This window comes from Pteropus medius, unplaced genomic scaffold (assembly GCF_902729225.1).
Source record: "Pteropus medius unplaced genomic scaffold, Ma_sr-lr_union100, whole genome shotgun sequence".
NCBI classification, from domain to species: domain Eukaryota; kingdom Metazoa; phylum Chordata; class Mammalia; order Chiroptera; family Pteropodidae; genus Pteropus; species Pteropus medius.
In genome coordinates, this window is record NW_024351730.1 from 10,979,900 (window position 1) to 10,994,637 (window position 14,738).

Genomic DNA, 14,738 nt, shown 5'->3' on the forward strand with positions numbered 1-14,738 from the left:
CATCATATTACTATGGTTGGGGGAAGGGAAGGGTTGGAGACCTTAATACATTGAGTCTCCTACCCTCAAATGCCAAAAGTGCTTATCCAAAATTCTGACATCCAATATACCTTTAAGCTGAGGAACTGAAGGCCTACCTTAAAATGTAAACGCACTATTCGGTGACACCTTTAGATTACCTTGATAGTTACTCAGCAGAGTGTAAATTGGGAAGGAATGAGACACAAGACAGGTAAGGTTTTGTATTTTGATTTTTTTAATTTTAATTTTTCAATTAGAGTTGACATCCAATATTACTTTATATTAATTTCGGGTGTACAGCAGAGTGGCCAGACAGCCATATAATATATGAAGTGATACCCTTGACCAGTCCCCCACTCAACTCACCCAGCACTACACACAGTCACCATAATAAGGACTGGTAAGTTTTGATGGAAGAAGGTGGAGATTGGGAAAGGAAAAGGCCATAGTCTCCCATGGAAGATTAGAATCAAATGGAATATGAAAAGGTCTCAGAAACCAATCCAAAAGTTGATAATTTTATCCAGGATAGGTAGGCCTTGTGTCTGTGGAAAAAGGATGTGTGAACCTGTCAACTTCCTTTTTTGAGAGTTGTCCTATGAGAGCTTTATTCATTCTCCATTTAACAATGTAAGAAGCCTGCAGCTGCTGTATTTAGCTCCCCAGGGTTTCTGCTGTGTGGGCTGGGATTCTAGGAACCAAGGTCCATGACTCACTGCTGGGAGGTGCCACTCTGATGGAGAGGGGAGAATAAGCTCTTTGCTCCACCTGCCCAGTCTTGCTCTCCTGCTTGACCGCCCAGGGCTGAAGGTTTTCCCTTGAAACCCTAAACCTTGTCAAAGCCATTAACTCTTTTATTCTAAACCTTTCTATTCTTCTAGCTTTCCTTTCTAAAGAAAGGTCCATACCTCATAGCTGGACCAAGACAAGCTATTTCGGTGCCCAGTTTTCTGCTGCCTCCTGGGAATAGAGAGCAGGGTAGTTGCAGTGATCACCTTCCTCTCTCTGAATCCCATTTAAAGTGGCTCTGGGGTGTGCCCCAATCCAAAAATGGGGTAAAAACCACCTAACAAGGCCCCACTGGGATCTCACAACAGGGTGAGTTTACATACTTTTGTCTTTGCATCTTTTAAAAGCAAGGAAGGCAAAGATCCTTATTTAAACTCCATCCACCTTAACCTGAGTTAACCTGAGTTCAGTTCTGAAGACACACACAGACTTGAGGGGCAACTGTACTGTATAAGGCAGGAGTATGTGGCCCTTGGGAGCTCACCTGAAACACTGAGGCTGGACGCTGAGCATCCATCTAGTGAGAGCAGGTCCAGTCTCACTCATTTCTGTACGTCAGTGCCCAGACCTGTGTCTGCCACCTCTGAGCCAATCAGTCAATATTTACCGTACTGAAATGAAAACTGCATTTAGTTCACATTTGTGGAATTTGATTTTATATTACCAAGCTTTTCTCTTTTTTCTGAATTCTTTTTTTTTTTTTTTATGATCAGTTTATTTGAGCCAAACTGATGATATACTTGGGAGAGTAAGATCTCAAATGCTCCCTCCAAGCTTTTCAATATCCCCAAATAACTCTCAGGCTTAAAAAATGATAAATCAATTTTATTAATTGATTCAGAAAATTCTAATTCTTTGTCTTTGCTTTTCTTCTGGCTCTCTATGCCCACCCTACTCCACCCCAAGCACTAAGGAGTATATAGTGCAAAGGAGTAAAAAGTGAAGGGAACGGCCCCTTCTTATGGTCAAACCAGACACTCATGTGCTTTTATGGAATAAGTATTTTGTACCAAGACTGGACAACATAGCAGATTCCTTATGAGAGAAGATGAAAGGAATGACAGCGTTGGCCAGGGCAGCAATACCAAGTTCTCTCTTCCTCCGGCCAGCTGCTTGGCTCCTCAGAGCAAAACAGCCCTCTGTCTGGGATTCATGTTAGACTCGGCCCTGCTGTGGCTTTTCCCGCAGACGGTGTCAGGCAACTGCTTTGATAGTTACCCTTGGTTAGACTCAGCTAAATCCACAAACAGGAACTCTTAGGTTGCTGCTATAGTTTGAAAATTTCTTAGCTTCGGTGATGGTCTATAACTTATCTATTAATTCCAGAATTCTAAACTCTTGGTAAGGTTTTCACTTATTAATCTCCACACTCTTAACTGTTGGTGCAAATGGCCTAACCTAACTAAAATGAAATTGAATTATCTAAACACGCGAAAGATTCCAAATGGTACTGATTAACCCAGTGGTATATATTTGGCAACTCTATTTTCTGAACCCCAAACAGGACACACTTGGACCATGAGAAAGAAGATTTGAAATCAAGATGGTCTTGGGAGCAAGTTATATGGTCACTTTATATATATTGCATATTATATAGATAACTAAGTCATTTTCCTAACCCTGTTTTGCTTAGACTGATATTATAATTGCTCGTATTCTGTAACCTCACACCAGTTCGAAGGTAGTGCAAACAGCTATGGGTAAGGGGAAAGGGGAGGAGAGAATCTCGTTTAGATGTTCTGAATGAATGTTTTAGAGACAGGTGCTATTGATCTAAAATTAATTATATAGTTTATTATATTATTTCTATTATATAAAATATATAAATATGTTTATATTTTATTTATAGTAATATAGAACATATAAATATATGTATACATTTTATATTAATATATTGTGTTAAATATATTAATATGTAATATGTTATATTAAATATATATTATATACATATTTGATTGGTGATTCCTTTAGAAAATAAAACGACTTGTGCCTTGATGGCCCAGTGAATATCATTCAGTTAATCAGCTGAATTCTAGTTGTCTTACTTTTAGAGGCAAGGGTGCTCTGCTGCCAAGGCTTTAGATTAGTTTTTTATTTTCCCTCATTTTGCCTTTGCAAAAAGTCATCACATGAGTTGTCCACTGCTTTGTAACAGACTACCCTAAAACACAGTAGCTTAAAATAGTAAGTATTTATTATCTCGGTTTCTGGGGGTCTGGAATCTGGGTGCAGCTTAGGTGGGTGCTTTAGCTTCTTGCTGGTTGTCAGCTAGAGGCTTCTCTCAGTTTGTTGGCATGTGGGCCTTTCCCTAGGGCAGCCCACAAATTGCAAGCTGCCTCCCTCAGAGTAAGAGCCTGAGCAAGATAGTAGACATAAGTGATAGCCTTTTTGTAACCTAATCTTGGAATTCATGTCCCGTCACTTTTGTTATAGGGTCTAGCCCACATCAAGGGGAGGGGATGCCACAAAAGCATGAATATCAGGTGGCAGGGGTTGGAGCCACCTGATATTGCCTACCACAGCTAAAGAGACAAAAGTAATGATTTTATTTGTTCTCAAAATTAATATGACCTAGATATGACATCAAATATACAGTAGAAGAAAAAATAGATTAATTAGACTTCAACAAAATTAAGACTTTAATATATTAAGGAATACTATCAAGAAAGTAAAAAGACAACTCATAGAATGGGAGAAAAACATCACACACCATATTTGTGATAGGGTCTAGTATCTAAAATATATAAAGAGTTCTTATAACTCAATAATAAGAAGGCAAACCAATTTAAAAATAGGCAAAAATTTCAATTTAAAATTTAAAAAAAATTTTAGACCTGGAGATATTAAGCAAATTTAGAAAAATAGTCTTCAATTATTAATAGCTTCACTAATTAAAAATGTATACCCCTATATACATGTTTTTATATAATTTTTTATTGTTAATACATTTAATAAAAACATCATTGACAAATTTGCTTTCCTTAAAGCAAAGAGAGTAAAATTATAATAACTTCTGGTTTGTGTATAAATAAAAATTTTAAATTAAAATAATGGAGTTTTAATCTATTTAATTATTAATTTTCCAATATTTTTCAACTACTTCAGTGTTCTAGAAAAAATTATCCACTAAAATAAATACATAAGAACTAATATAAAGGCACATGTTTTTCCTTTTGCCTCAGGCTTCAACATGAGCTGGCTCAGCACTGTTGGATCCTGTCTCTTAAAAAATTCGTATATTTTGCTCATCAGGGATTTTCATTTGCATTAATTTTGATTTTTTAAAATGTCACCTTAAAATATTATATATTTTGAAAAAATAAATAACAAAAACAGGCAATGATGTAAAATAGACATTTCTCTAAGGAAGGTATACAAATGAAAAGATACTCAACATCATCAATCATTAGGAAAATGCAATCAAAACCACAATGAATATCACTCAATACACACTGTATTAAAAAAATAAAAAATAATAGGTGTTGTCAAGAATATGGAAAAATTTGAATCCTTATAAACTTGCTGATACGAAATAGTGAAGGCACTATAGAAAGAGTTGGCAGTTCTTCAAAAAGTTAAATATAGCATTATTACATGGCCCAGAAACGCCATTCCTAGGTGTACACCTAAGAAAAATAAAACTATACATTTAGAAAAAAACTTGTATGTGAATGCTCATAGCCACATTATGTATAATAGCCAAAAAAAAAAAAAAAAGGAAATAATGCAAATGTCCATCAACTGATGGAGAAACAAAAGAAATGGTGTTTCCATACAATGGAATATTACTCAACCATAACAAGAAATGAAGAACTGTTACATGCCACAACATAGAAGGACCTTGGGAACATTATGCTAAGTAAAAAGAGTTTGACATGAAAGGCCATGTTACAGTAGATGTTCATTTACATGAAATGCCAGAATACGTAAATCCATAAAGACATGAAATAGATTAATATTTGCCAGTGGCTTGGAGGAAGGGGGACTAGAGACTAACTGCTAATAGGTACGGAGTCTCTTTTGGAAGGCAATGTAAATGCTCTGGAATTATACAGTGGTGCTGGTTATGCAACTCTGAATATATTAAAACACTGAATTGTACACTTAAAATGGTGACTTTTATGTCAATTATATCTCAATAAAAATCTTTTTCTAAATTTTACTATAACTACAGAAACAAATATTTATCGAATGTTAAGTACCCAGCTAGATTCTAGATCGGTGGTTTTCAACCTCAGCTGCACGTTAAAATCACGTGAAAACAAAAATTATCTTGATATCCAGACCACATCCCAGACCAATTAAATCAGAATCTCTAGGGCTGGCTCCAAGCATCAGTGGTTTTTAAAGCTCCACATATAATTCAAACATACAGCCAAAGTTGAGAACCACTGGCCTAGAGCCTCCTTAGCAAGTTGGGTTCCCTCAAGAAGTGACAACTCCAGAGCCCTGTCTGTTGTCTTTCCATTAACAGTAACCGGAAAGGAAAGCTGTATGCCCTGAAGGAGAGGCTACTCTTCCAAATCAAGATAGCACCTTCGTTTCTCCTAATTTACTGCTGTTTTCCCTTCTGAAGGTGACTCAGAATGTTCAGCACTTTAAAGAAGACGTATTTTATGCTTTACAGTTTTTTCCCCCCTCGTTTTGGGTTAGGTGGCTGTCTTTCAACTCTGGTCAGAGAATCATTTGTTCCACTTTGGAACAGAAGTTGGATTCTGTCCAAATGGGTTGGTACTTTTGCCTTAAAAATATATGAAGTTTATAATTTGTGAAATTTATAGCAAAATACAAAGATATAAGGAGCTAAAAAAAAAAGGAGCACACTGGGACTGTGCTCTCTCTTTTGTATTTATCATCTAACTATAACACTTGGCTTTATTTAATCATCTTTAATACTGACCTTCTAAGCCTCTGATGTTGTAAACCTTCCATCGCTAGCAGATCACCCGGTTGCTTTGACACCACATTCACTCTGTTTGGCAAACCTATCTGGGCTTGTGTTCCAAACCACAGTGGTTTTAATTAAATCCACCAACTGAAGTATTAACTTTTTTTCATTCACCCCAGAGCAGGAGACAATTTATGAAGGGGAATGGATGAAGAAATAGAAATTAGAAGATTTAAAAGAGGCATAAAGAAAGAATCAGTAACAGCTACTTTAGGCTATAGAAGGGCCAAGCCTGCGATGTTCTGGCTAGGCAGCCACTCTGCTGGTAGGTGATGGGAATAAATATGCAGGATCAGCTCTGGCCCCACTAAAAGCAATAGCAGTGAGAGAAAACTCTAGAAGGAAGACTAAGCAGAGACTGACAACTGCAGGAAACTTCTGGTAAGTAAGAACACAAAAAATTGCAGAGGCCTGTGAAGCGAAGTTAGCCCAAGAAATCCAAGAAAGAGTAGGGAAGTAACAAGCAGAGACATGTGACTCTACCTCATGAGAGCAGTAGAAGCCAGTCATTTTTTTAAGAATTAAATAAAATAGAATGCACAAGTCTTAAGTATATAGCTCAATGAATTTTTTTATGCATATACTTGTAAAACCACCAGCCAAATCAATACTTAGAACATTTCCATCTTCCCAGAAAACTATCTCATGCCCTTTCCAGGTCAATAGCCCCCTCATTTAACTCAGAAGTAACCCTGTTCTTACTTACATCACTATAGACTAGTTTTGCATGTTCTTGAACTTCACATGAATGAAATCATATAGCACATATTCATTTGTATATGACTTCTTTTGCATGGCATAATGTTTTTGAGATCCACCCATATTGTTATGTGTTTAAACAGTTTGTTCTTTTATTGTTGCTCTGTAGTATTTCATAATATAAACATGCCATTATGCTTATCTGTTCTCCTGTTAATGGATATTTGGATAGCTTCAAGTTTGAGGCTGTTGTAAATAACGTTGCTATGAACATTGGTGCACGCATCTGTTTTGGACACACATTCATTTTTTATGGAGATATATCTAGGAGTAAACCTTCTGGATCGTAAGTTAAGTATATGTTTAATTTTAGTAGATATGGCCAAATAGTTTTCCCGAAGGGGTTGTATAATTTTACACTAACACCAACAGTGGGAATTCCAGTAGTCATTTTTGAGATAAAAAAGAAGTCAGCAACTACCTTAACCTGAGCCAAGCTCCTGGAGGCATGAAATTTGCAAGGATTTGTAAGATGGGAAATCAGTAATGCTTTGCAGCTGAGTGATGACATAAAAATGGAGGCCAGAGAGGGCACCTGTAACTGTCCCACCCCAACTAGTGCCAGCAGGAAGGAAACCCTGCAGCTATTTTGGGGTTTCCTAACATGGACATTAGCTAGTTAAAAGGGAAAGGAATTTGATGGAATAGGAGTGCTAAAATTGTTTCCAGTTAACTTATTAAAAACAATAATACAAAAAAAGTAGGATACGTAGCAATGTTTCTTATACTTTACTGAGCAAGAGCTGGTTAAAAATATGGAATATGCATTTTTAAAGAAATACCCAGGTGATGTCAGTGTTGTTTCAAAACCACCAAGAAACACTGTTTGGAGGTTTGGCAATGCTTGCACATAATGCGTGCTGAGGATAATAACAAGAATATTCCCATCTCAGTTGACTTTACATTATAGCACCTGTTAACGCTTTTTTTTTCACCTCTAAATGTTTTGTTGAGTGTCTTTTTAAACTCAAAAATTGGGAGAAAGCGGTCTAAAGCCATTCCACCCTGAACAAGCCCAATCCCGTCTGATCTCAGAAGCTAAGCAGGGTCGGGCCTGGTTGGTACTTGGATGACAGACCACCTAGGAAGTCTAGATGCTGTAGGCGTAAAAAATAAAACATAAGGGATTGTAAGCTGACAAGGTCCTTGTAATCTGCGAGGTCAACCAAGGGTTGCCTTGCCTAAAAAAAAAAATTAATTAATTAATTTAAGAAAATTGGGAGAAAGCTTCCACCATTCACTTTGTTCTCTGGGGTTCTTCTTCCCAGTAACACAGGTTCAAAAGTGAGGGGCAGCTATTTCCTTCCTTCCTTGTTGCCAAAGAGGACAATAACCTCAGCCACCTTTTAAAGGGATTTACTGTTAGTTTCATTGTTAAGCTATGAGGAGATATCAAAAATTACCAATACAGCATTACAAAGTTAAAGCTATTTTGGAACATAGTAGGTACATGTTGAGAGAATTATATTTATTTCATTTAAAAAATAAATCCCTATTATGTGACACTATGCTAGGGCAAGGAATACCATGGTGAATGAGACAGAAGAGGATTCTATTTTCAAGAGGTTTTCATTCTATTGGGCAACAGTATTTGTCAGGGTGGGATAATTATTATAACACATACACCTAATTATCAGTGGCTTACCTAGCACAAGAAAAAAAATGTACTCTTCATGTATTTCATCTCAGTCCAGTTCAGGTTGGTAAGAGATCAGGTATTCGCCATGTAGTCATTCCGGGTTCCAGGCTCTTTCCACATTCTTCTCTGTCAACAGAGCCCTCCATTCAGCCAGCAGATTGTAAGAGAGAGCTAGGAGATTGCATGCCTAGCTTTTATGGCCAAGCCTGCAAGTGGTATACATCACTTTATTCACATTGCATTGACCAGACTCAGATGGCCACAGCTAATAGTAAAGGCAGTTGGGAAATCTAGCTGAGTACATGGAGGGAAAGGAAACAGAGTTTGGTGAACACTTAGGAGCCTCTATTACAGCAGTGAAGAATAAATGGGAAATATAACCCGATTTGGTAAATGCTGTACTATGGAGAGGTAAAGAGTGCTTGGTAATATCCTGAAAGATACCTAACCAAGACTGTGTTTAGTCAGAGGGAGAATATCCTGAAGGAACTAATACCTAAGCTGGGGCAGAAAAAAAAAAAAGGTTTATTTCTCTTTAGAACATAGTAACTTGTCCACTAATGAGATGCCCCCTTGCATGAACAATTAAGTCCCCAAACCTTTTCTTTTCAAAGTTACTGTTAGAAAATAACAAGCCCTTTCCTGGGTTGCTCTCATTCTCTGCTTTAAGAAGAAATAGAGTAATGTGGCAGACACTGTTGGCTGACTGCCCCCAAATTCTTTCTTCCTTGATAAGAAAATACCATTTTTTCTTGAGCCATCAAGCGACAATGTGTTCTAGGAAAATGGATTCTAGGAGATGGACTGTAATCAGTCTAAGGCAACTATGGTAATCCAATTCACCTTTTCTTCATTCAACAAATATTTAATGAGCTCCTACTATGTGTCAGTCTGTTCTAAGTGTCGATTATCTTTGCCATTTCTAAGCATGGGGTGGCATATGTGGCCCAATTCTAGACAATGGAAGGTAAGGGGAAGACTCCTGGGGGACTTCTGGGAAAAGATTTTTCCTCCCTGATAAAAATAAAATGAGAGTTGTCCTGAGAGGGCTTTTCCTTCCTGCCATTTGGATGATGTTATGTGGGATGCGACGCTGGGAACTGGAGCAGTCATCTTGCGACTGTAAGGAGACAGAGAAGAAATCTCAGGGAGAATAACCTAGAGCTGTGGCCTAGTTAGGTGGTTGAATTAGCCAAGTCTGGAATCACCTACCTTTGTTATATGAGAAAACAGAAAGCCACTTTAAGTTAGATATTTAGTCATCGTAGCTAAAAGCATCCAAATAAATACACATGACATTGTTGGTGTTGTTTGTTTTGGATTAGAATGAGTGAATATTTTAATAAATGAAGAATCTAATATTTTTCATTTTCTTCTCAACTGTGTTGTTTGATCATAGAGAAATTTCTATCCTAGATATCTCTGTGGATAAAAATCATCTTCCATGATCTTACTGGTTCCTTCTTTGGCCACTGCAGATCTCCCATTGGAAGATGACATGTTTGGAAGCAAAGCCACATCTTCTTCTAGGTCTCCTACCCGTCTACCCATGGGGAACACCCCAAATGAGTTTTTCTAAAGTTTTGTTTTTTGATATAGAAGAGGCAGCTTCTCATTTGAGAAATCATCTTTCTCTTTACAAACATGATAGACAGGTTTCTTCCTCTCTTCTTTCCCCCAACCCCCACTCCTCATTCTCTCTCTATTTTTTCCCTCTCTCACCATGGCATGAGTTGAGCTGTAAGTTGTACTCTTCGTGGCCTATGAAATTTTTGGAGGCTTCCTGAATCTTGTTCAGACAGAAACTTGGCAAACTCCATGTTCTAATTCAAAACTTCCTGACTGAACTCAGTGGAACTCCAGCTAAGGAATTAAGTCGGTAAGCCAGTGATATTTAAAATGAATAACAGAGCTATTTGAGGATAAGCTTTAATTCTTGGATAATTATGTCAACTAGCTTTTGCTAGTCACAAATGTTTAAGATGCCACTTGGCTTCTTATCATCTTGATGATGCCAATAATGGGGATTTCTTTCCCATGCACTGTGAGATTTGGGTGCTAATGCCAATTTGCTCTGATTATTCTACTGTTGATCTAAAAGATCATCATCATCCTTTTGAGACTTTCATGTCTGCCCATTTCTTATGCCATTGGTTGTTCCGACTATAGCTATAATTTGAGGGAGAAGTATTGTATTGGTCAGGGTATGACAGGGAATAGATGGCAGAGGTTATTGAAGACAATTAAGTGTGGAGCATATTAAGGTAAATCAATAAAGGATATGGAAAGTTGGAGATAATAACAGTTACTACTTCTAGGCTTGGGATGGGTCAAGAGGAGGAAAAGTTTACTGGAAGCTGGAGAGACCTACAACTGTGGAGAGATCCTGACAGAAGCTGTGGCCTTGGCTAGAACATAGTCACTGTCAAACTGTGACTCTGGATGGACAACAAGAGGTAAAAAATACCCTGACCTTACTCTACTCTTGTGTTCTGATCTCTTGCTAGTGACTATCATTGACTATCAGAGGGCAAGGGAGACTAGTTGAGGTGATCTGTAAATGTCACCTTCCTTGGCCACAGAAGAGGGTAGAAAAGGATAGAGAGTGAATATGGAAAGGTAAATGGGACTATTCATTTGTGTACCTTCATTTTCCTTGTCAAGAACTTTAGCACCAGTTAGTAGATAGATAGGTCTTATATTCATTCTTTAATCTATATGCCTTTATTGCTTAGGATACAGTCTAGGCTCTAAATTAAGAGATCCCCAAACACCGCAACTTAATCAAGATCCAAGTTTATTTTTCTGTTAGATATCTTCCTGTCCAAGGCTAGTGTGATGACTTGATGGTGTTGAGTGCTTTGGTAGAAATTAGTTCTGCTGAAAAGTATTTCCAGTCTCCTTCTTCTAGAAATAAGGGAGGATTCTTCTCTGCCCTCTTGGGGTTAGATATGGTCATGCAACTTGCTTTAGCCAGTGAAATATGAGTGTGAGATGTATCACAGAAGCATTTAGTAGCTAATGCAAAGCTCTCTTGCTCTCGTTTTCCCTTTCACTGAACTTTGTGGAAGCACTATTGACATGAGGGACAGCCATCCTGAGAAATTTCTCAGAGCTGTACCAGATTTGTGGGAGTGAGAAATAAAGCATTGCTTTTAAGCCACTGAGATTGAAGGTTGGTTGTTATTGCAGCTAAACCTGGTGTTTTTTGGCTAATACAGAGACCCTGGTTCTTTTTGCTTGTTGCCCTCCAAACTCTAAGGTATTGCTATCGTCTCCATGATCTAAGACAGGTCACTGCCATAGTTGCATTCAAGTTTATGAGACAAGAAGAGGAACATACTTACTCTTTTTAGGTGCATGGCTCAGAGAGGGGCCTTAGTTCCTTGCGGATCTCCCCATAGGGCTGTTCCACATGGCAGCTGATCTCCTCCAGTCAGAGACAGGGGGAAAAAGCTGTAAATATTTTAGACCTAATCTCAGAAGCAACACACCACCATTTCTGCTGTTTTCACTGGTCACACGGACCAAGCCTGGCACAAAGTGAGAAAGGAGTATGGAAAGCTGTGAATACTAGGGGAGCAGATAGTGTTGGAGGCTGGCTAAAAAAGCTAACTATATGAGAATTGATAAAATTTAGTCTTTAGCTGGGCAGCCATCTTCTAAGATAAAATGACAGGAAAAAGGAGAGACGGGCTAAGGGACAAACAATTCTCTGCCTCAGCTCTCCCCTCTGGCCACATAAACATACACATGCACGTTCTCATCTGTGAATATCCAGTCTGTGTCCTCAAAAGATTCTATGATTTTGGATTATAGTTCCCATGCCCCTGAGGATTCTTATCCTTAGGGTCACTATCTCCAAAAATATGCCTTCTTCGCTCCCAGACAATGCCAAATTCCTGTATAAAAAGCTTTTTAAAAAAGGAGTGGGGAGAGGGAGCTTCCATCTGGAAGAAAGAGAAAGAAAATCCTTCTGCATTGCTAATGTGGAACTCTAAGGATGAGTCATATGAACTATGAGTCAGTGTGTCTTTGTATTTAAGTAGTTAGATGAGTTACGTAAAACAGATTCAAATCCAATGTTTCTTATGTTTTTCTAAGTGTAAGTGGTAAGCTCTTTTAAGAAGCCACATTGAAATGTATGTTTACGCAAGCACATTCTCAGTGCAGCAGTGCTCAAATATTTGTATGAGTATAATTGATGGTGAAGGTGAAGCAGAGAAGATCTAGAGAAAACTTTGCTTCTTCGTGCCTATAATTATTTATACTGTACACCACAATATCACAGCACTAGGCTTCATAAAACCAAAAAATCTTATTCTCCTACCTTGCCAACGTAAGTAGTGGCTTATGTCCCAGATCCTTGCCTGACTTATGTGCACTTCACCACCTCTTAGTATTTCAATCACGAGAAAAAAAATGTAAAGTTTCAAATTATTTTTCTTACTACCATTGTTATTGCTAGCTACTTTGGCATTGAGTTTGGGCAGGGATACATTTGAAACTGCTGGAATGAGGTTTTTTAATGACCTTTTAGTGGATACTGGAATAATGTGGAACGAGATTTCTAAATGGACATGGCAAAGGTTAAGGGAGTGTAGCAAAATGTCCTCGACAAGATGATAAACTCTTATCTACCATACATTTGTACTTACTTTAAGAAAGTATATAGTTGATGTCCATAAATTACCTACTTATCATCTTTCCTTTAATATGCAAAAATATATTTTTTTCTCAAGTCTCCATCAACTAAGAAAAGTCTGGTTCTCTGCACAATTATTTTCAAGGTTTGTTGGCCTATATATTCCTAGCTTTCTTTCACTTTAAATTTCTGCTTCTCCTGAATTCTTAATTATTATATTGGCTGATATTCCTCCTTCCGTGCCCTCCTCTCTTCCTTTCTTCATTCTGCCATTAGTCAGGACTCTCCTTGCTTCAAATAATAGAGATACTCCAAAAAGAGAATTCACTAGTTCATAGAGCCAGGAAGGCTGCAGTCCCCCAGAGGAAGAGTTAGAACCAGGGCCTCAGGATCTGGCCTCTCTCTCTTTCTCTCCAACTCCTATTTCTGCCTGGCTTTATTCTCTCATATTATAAGTGGCCTTCTCCATGTGGCTGGATAGATGGCTGCCTGCAAGCTAGGCCTCCATCTTCACAACTCTTCTTAGGAGAGGATAATAGAAAATTAACCCTAACTCCTCCAGGTCCAATTAGGAGAACTTTGGTGAAGGACTTTGGCCCAGCTGAGATCAAGAGCTCATACCTTGGTTCAGTCTGTGTGCAAAGGGCTATGCCATTTTGATTGGTCAGCCTGGGTCATGTGTCTAACTCTGAATAGGGTGGACAATCTAGGGCACTTAGATTAATTGCTCTTCCATGGCCACATGAGGTAGGAGGAGTTCCCCCTTTATAAGAAAAAGACAGCAGACAGAAACAAATGCTTCAGCAGTCCACTGTATGCTACAAACATGGCTCAAGCAGCTCCTTCCCCATCTCACAAAGCATCATCAATGCTAGGCCATTTTGTGTAAAAGAGCTTTCCTGAAGGCTGAGGATAACAGAGGACAGTGGCAGCATGGCAACAATAGGTCCAGTGCTGCACAGATGTTAACTTAAAATAGAATAATTGTCATTTTACAGTCCCTGAACCAACTCAATCAGCCTTCTGGTACAGCTGACATGTTGACCCATGACCTCTGGAGCCTGCTCTCCCTTACCAACTCATTCTCCTCCATCCCTCCTCTAAGTGCCCAAGGATCTCAGACATCCTCCTACTTAAGTTTCCACAGGACACAACCCTAAATTCCTGCTATATTAGTGTGCACAGCCACTAAATTCTTTATTGTTTTCTCTTTCTAGACCTGTTTTACAGCCAAAAAACAAAACAAAGAAATAAACATAACTCCTCACCACCGTGTTTTCATAAACTTTTAAGAGCAAATAGTCTCCTTAGGAAGACTCTTTCCTTCCTGTGACACCGTGATTTAGAATAAGAAATATATATGTTCAGTCTTTGTTCTATTCCTGGCACACAATTCCTAAAACCCTTGTAATTTCTAAGTGATAAGATGGGAGTATCTTTTGTTCTAATATTTGGTCTTTTGTCCTCAAATAGCTTCAGTTTTTGAAATAGCTTTAGAATGATGAAGGTAAAAGGGATGTCTTTTTATTCATAACAAGTCCTTTTGACATACCTGAGTTTGTGTTGATGATTTTTAGAAAGTCCCTGGAGAGGATGAGGGCTTGTTGCCAGGGGAACCAACCATGCGATTAGAGAGTTGAAAATTTCAGCCCCACCACCATCATTCAGGGAAGCCAGAAGCTGGAGATTGAATTTAATTTCGAATGGTTGATGATGTAATCAATCGTGCCTACCCAATGAAGCCTCCATAAAAATCCCTAAAGCACAGGATTCAGAGAGTTTCCAGGTTGGTGAACACATGGGGGAGCTAGGACGGTGGCTGCCCAGAGAAGGCATGAGAACTCCACACTTCTTCGCCCATATCTTTCATCTGGCTGTTTGCAAGTTATATCCTTTATAATAAACTGGTAATCTAGTAAGTAAATGGTTTTCCTGAC